This window comes from Quercus suber, unplaced genomic scaffold (assembly GCF_002906115.3).
Source record: "Quercus suber isolate HL8 unplaced genomic scaffold, Cork oak 2.0 scaffold_356, whole genome shotgun sequence".
Classification (NCBI taxonomy): domain Eukaryota; kingdom Viridiplantae; phylum Streptophyta; class Magnoliopsida; order Fagales; family Fagaceae; genus Quercus; species Quercus suber.
The window spans coordinates 654,105-660,403 of NW_027069808.1; positions in this window are offsets into that span (position 1 = coordinate 654,105).

Below are 6,299 nucleotides of genomic sequence, written 5' to 3' on the forward strand. Positions count from 1 at the left end.
GTTTTAAACTAAGATTAGTACATTTGGTAATGAGTTGAAAGTGGGCTTAAATAGTTTTACAAATTACAAAGATTTGCCATTAAGCTGGCTATAATAAATGATTTTAGCTTTTAGCCTAAAGGTATGTTTGGATGTTCATTCTCTCCCTCTAATTTCCCTCCTTCCAAACATAACTTTTGTGCAATATTGAAGCTTGTATTAGTTATACTTAACTCTTAGTCGTCCTCTGCAATTTGACCAACCAGCGTTTTGGAGGAGACCCTTGTTGTTGTGATTCAATGAGATAAACGGTGTGTTCGGATAGGTCGAGACTGAGGGTGAATTTGGAGTCGTCTGTGGTGGGAATTGGAGTGTGACGGTGTTGTTTGGGTGGAAGAGAAATAGCGGAGCGCCATGAAGAGCATATGGAGCGGAGGCGGAGGAGATCGATGCGGGTCTTGAGGCGTTTGGCTATTGGGTGTAAGAGATCTCGGGGGAGCTGAGACCAATCCGCCATGGAAGTACACAAAGCTCGGTGAAGGTTCACTAACAAAGCTATGATATACAAAGTGTTGAAATGGGTCACTTAATACTTACTTTTGTCAAGTGAGAAGGGTGGTCTTATAAGTAAAGGAAAACAATAAGTCCACTCGCACAACTTTTTCACAGTTATTCAAAATTAAAAAATATATATATATATATATATATAAAGTATTATTGTGGGTGTTATCAAGTCTTGCTGTTCAGGTATACAACTTTGGTCAAATGCACTGGACTAATAAATATGATGCAAACATGTATCCGAAAGTTATTACGTGTTCAAATCCTATTGATACTAGTGCACAATAATATTGAACTCATGCATTGTTCATGGCTTGAGAGTATTGTATGATCTTCTTCATGAGATGATATAAGAAAAATGATGTTTCTTCAATCATAATAAATCACATATATAATTATGAAAAGTATTGTATTGTATCCCTAATAGTATTTCTCTATGAAATATGCTAAAATTATTGGTAATGAATATGATTGGTGACACATTACAAACCTATATATAAATTATATATAATAAATATTAATAATAAAATTTGATACATCAATTCATAATTCTCATGTAATAAAATTTTCGGTATTCAGTATTCATAGCATCATAAGCTAAAAATGAATATTCTAGATTTTGCACAAATATGTATACCACTTTACATAACATCACATGCTTTTCAGCCATAACAAAAGTCCAATGAGAAAACGAAGAAAAAAAGGCTTAACAAAAGATGCAATGAACATTTAAAAAAAAAAAAGGAAATGAAAATCTGAGTACATATTTGTCGTATATAATTGTAGTATATGTGAAAAGAAGAGTCTCGAGCTGTGAGAAAGTGAAGGTTGCAAATAGGGTTCGAGTTGGCAAAGCTTTCTGAGGTGTTCTTACTTCCTAATGTGTACAGCATGCTTTACACATAGTCCCATTGCACTCACACCGCCCCATCTTCTTTCTCCACCTTAGAAAATTTAATTCAACTTTTTTAAAGATGTTAACTTTTTTAATAAAGAAAAAGACATATTAAGAAAAATGATTAAAATTGTGTTCCTTAGCTTCTAAGGATGTAGACTTGTCAATATAAAATAGTAAACAACCAACTCGAACAAGAAAAGACTCATTTGAGCACATCTATATATTACTAAAAGCTGAAGCGTAGTATTTAATGTTGCTACGCTCACATTGAGCCACATCATCAGCCACGTCATCATTTTTTATTTCCAATTTTTGTTATATATATTTTTTAAACATTTTCTCATTTAAGATGATTTAAAAACTCCATTATTGAAAAATTTAAATATCTTTTAACCATTATTTTTATTATTAATTTTCTAAAACTCTCCCTNAAAATAAAAAGTGGTAAAGAGGAGTAAAAAATAAAATAGAGATGACTATACAGAGGACATTGAAAACTTTATAGTGCAATAAAATCAACAATTAAATATAATAATAAAAATTTAAACTTAAAACTAATCAAATTCTAACTAGGGATTTTATATATATATATATATAATCATAATCTTCATACACTATGACTTTAAAAAAATTATTGAATGGTTCTACCTCTTATTTAATGTCTATGTTATGCAAATCATCAACCAATAAATATATGATAATGGTAAAAAATGTTATAGATAAGATTATGAAAAATATGATAAAACTATGTAAAAAAAAAAAAAAAAAAAACTCTTTATAAATTCTAGGGACTAAAATAGTATTTTATCTAAAAAATTATCACGCGCAACGCGCGGGTTTGCGACTAGTTTTTCAATAAAAATGAACCACTTTTTAAACAAGGTGCCCAAAACAAATTATCCTAAATCGACACTAAATATAATTAGATAGGGAAGAGAATGAAATTCATACTCACCTAATTAATGTTAACAAATATAATATACGAGTCCAAATCTTCTGTTCCACTTTTCCTGCTCCACTCTATACTCCACCAATAAATACTTGCCACGTGAAACTATTAATTAATAACTGTAGGATTAATAAGTCAATAATGATAATATTTAATTAAATAGTATCACGTGGCAAGTATTTATTGGTGGAGTATAGAGTGGAGCAGGAAAAGTGGGACAGAAGATTTGGACTCATAATATACATGATCAGTAAATTTTGTATGTCATGTGAATGACAATTTTGTGTCACTTCACATGATTGGTGCATATGAAGAGTATAATACAAACAAGAGATTGCTATTATGTACAATATTATACTATCTTTCTTAGTTAACAACAAGATACATCATTTTTTTTTTTTTTTTTTACATTTTATTATTATGTTATCATTTGAAATAGTGGAGGGAACCAAAGATTAATAAAAAAAATATTGGGTAAACTACATGTTTGGTCCCTAATCTTTAGATTGAATGTCAACTTAGTCTTTAAAATTTCAAATGTGTCAAATTAGTCCCTAACATTTTTGTATCGTGTTAAAATAATCTCTACCATTAAGTGATAGATGAAAAATGTTAACTTGGCTAACGACTAAAATAAATTTTTTTTTAATGCCCCATATGTTGCCACGTGAGTGGTTCATGGTTTTACCTAATTAAAAAAGTCCATAAATTGGGATTGAAATCCTTAGAGTACTAGTCTAAAAAATCAAGCACACCCATTGAATTGATTCACCTCTCTAACAAAATATTAGAAAAAAAAAACACACACGATGAGAAAATAAATCAAACCCACCCATTTATTCACTACACTTTACACATTATTTCTAAAAATTTTCACTTTATTATTATCTTTCTCGATTTCCCAGTACAATGAGGCAAGCAATTGTTTTGTAGAGGCTCCCAACCCTTTATGCCCAGCATTTCCATCGCTTTTTTATATTATTTTTGGATCCATTTCCTTCTTCTCTTCTACATCATTGCTTTAGCCCACCACCCTTACTAAATTCATCGCATCAATATCAGTCGTTGTCGTGTAAAATGATAGTACCCGCACAATGCTTCTTCTTTTTTCTCTTGCAAAGGAGCTTGCAGTGGTAGCGGAGGATAGAAAGAGTGGTAAGTGAGGAGGATGATATTGCATATTGTTACTAATGGATGATGATATAGGACGAGACGAAACAAAAAACAACGTTCTGCCTCTTTTGACTTTCAAACCCTTTGCTAAGGAATGCTACTATTATATTTGTATGTGTTTTTTTTTATTTTTTTTTTTATTTTTATTTTTTTTTATATAAGAATATTTGTACTTGTTGGATTTTAGTTTAGTTGAGTTTTATTCATTTAAATTATATTTGATATTACAACAAATTCTTTAAATTAATTTTCTTAATTTTTTTTTTTTAATTTCATGTGGCAGTATATGTAGCATAAAAAAATTATTTTGGTGGTTAGTCACATCAACATTTTCCATCCATCAGTTAACGACAGAAACAATTTTGACACAATACCGAAAGGCTAAGGACTAAATCGACATATTTGAAAGTTTGAGGATCAAATTGACATCCAGCCTAAAGGTTAGGGAATACACATGTAGTTTACCCAAAAATTTATAATTTACTATGTTGTAAACTTAAAAGGAAGTTACTCAACCCAATGGTAACATTAGAGAAGTTGCTCAACCTATAATTTTCTCGCTTCTTTTATGATATGATTCGGTCTAAAAGATAATTTCCTCTACTTCAATCTCTTGTTCTTTTTGAAATGAGAGCCAATCAAGATTCAATTCCTAGAGGACAACATAATAGTGAAGCAAGCAGTAGTTATAAGCAAACACGAGATTTTTAACAGACCTTGAGATGGTGTTTCTTCATGATTTCATTGCTAATTCCATTCGGAGACAATAATTAGTAGTTTTCTTTTTTATTTTTAATAATATCATGTAGTACAATTTATACTTGAATTATTGGAATGTATTTTATCACATTTTTTTCATTATTATTTTGGGCTCCATGATGATGAAATTTTTTGAGATTTAATTAATATTGATAAGAAGTGATTAATAGTAATAACAAATAATTACGACACTAAAAAAACACACAAACATTATTATAATGATACCAATAGTATATTTATTATTATTATTATTATTAAGTAGTTGATTTAAGTATGAAATAGACTTTCTTATATATACATTGTCCTTTTTGGTAATTTATAACTCAAATTGCCACTTGTATAAGTGTTAGCCATACACTTAGCCTTTTCAAAAACCACTTTTTAACAGTTTTTACTAAACGCTTAGTTTTTAAAAAAAACCCAATTTCATATTACACTTTTTAAAATTGCAACTTTTTCAAAAAGCCCAGTATCAAAAAGTTGAACCAAACTCACCCTTAGAATAGTGGAGGTGTAGAAAGCTCCTTCCGTGTTGTTTGGAAATTAGAGATTTTGGGAGTTGAACACGATTACAGATGAATTAAGGTTGATCACAATCCTTTGGGAATCAGAGATCATAAGGTTTAACATAGACCAAAGCAGATTTCTTACAAAGTCCAGGCCTTCGATTGTATTCAAAATTGTGATAGAGAATGAATTTTTGATTTTCTTAAAAAGAATTTCATAACTTTTTCACTTTTTCTTTTTAATCTTCCTCTATATCTTCAAAATAGTTCAATTTGCCCTCATAATCTTTAGCAAATATATGTTACTTAATTTAAACAAGTTACTTTGTTTTCCAATTAAGCTGCGTAACTACGGTTCCAACATATTTTCAATACAACGCATTTTTAATGTTTAAGGCTTAATATCTTCTCCCAAAAAAAAAAAAAAAAAAAAAAAAAAAAAAAGCTTATACATTTTTGTTGGTGAAATTATTCATTCGACTAAAAAAAATTACAAAATATTTCATTGCTGAAATTGGAAGATTTTTAAGCTTATATTAGTTTACCCAAATGTACAAAAATGTCCATGTTACTTTTCAAAATGAGACCTGTCCTAGACTGCCTTTCACTCTCTGTCGTCTTCTGTAACGCAACCTCACCCTAGCAAATTATGCCATATATGGGATTTAATGGAATCATATATATATATATATATATAGATGGAAGGAGTATATTGGCGATAGATGTAATTTAAAGGTTTGAAAAAAAAAAAAAAAAAAAAAACTGTAGAGATGAAATTGAAAACAAGTCAAAGATTGAAGGTGTCATTTGTAATTAAGTTTTTTTTTTTGGATGAATAGTTAGGTGGCAAAAAGCAACATTCCTTGGTGGTGTTTTTTAAATTAGGGAATTTGATTGGCTTGGAGAAGAAGAAGGTCATGATATGATGTTTTTAAACCATGATATTTACGTTCCATGTTTTGCCATATTCAGCTTAAAGGAGTTAGGTGCTATGATTTGGTTTTTTCGAAATCGATTTTTGTTATGTAGGCTTGAATATGGGTTCATTTGTGATGGCGTGATGTTTATTCTATTATTGAGGAATGAAAGCTGAAAATGGGTTTTTGTTATTGAGGCTTGAAAGTTGGTTGAAAGAGTGATGGGGAATGGTTGAAAAGTGGGNTGCTTTGGACTGTGGCTTTCAGCGCATAGTCTTGGAAGGAGACTCTGAGGTTCTATACAAAGCTTTGCAACAGGGGAATAGAAGCCTAGCACACTATGGCCACATCATAACAGATATACAGTTTCTTATTTCACACTTCAACGCTTTTAAACTATCTGTTGTGCGTAGACACTGTAATAAGCTTGCTCATGCTTTAGCACGTCGAGCAATAATCCCACCTTCTATGTCCGTCTGGATGGAGAATGTACCACCAGACTTATTACATGTACTCCAGGCTGATTTCAATAGCCTTCTTTAATAATATGCACCGAC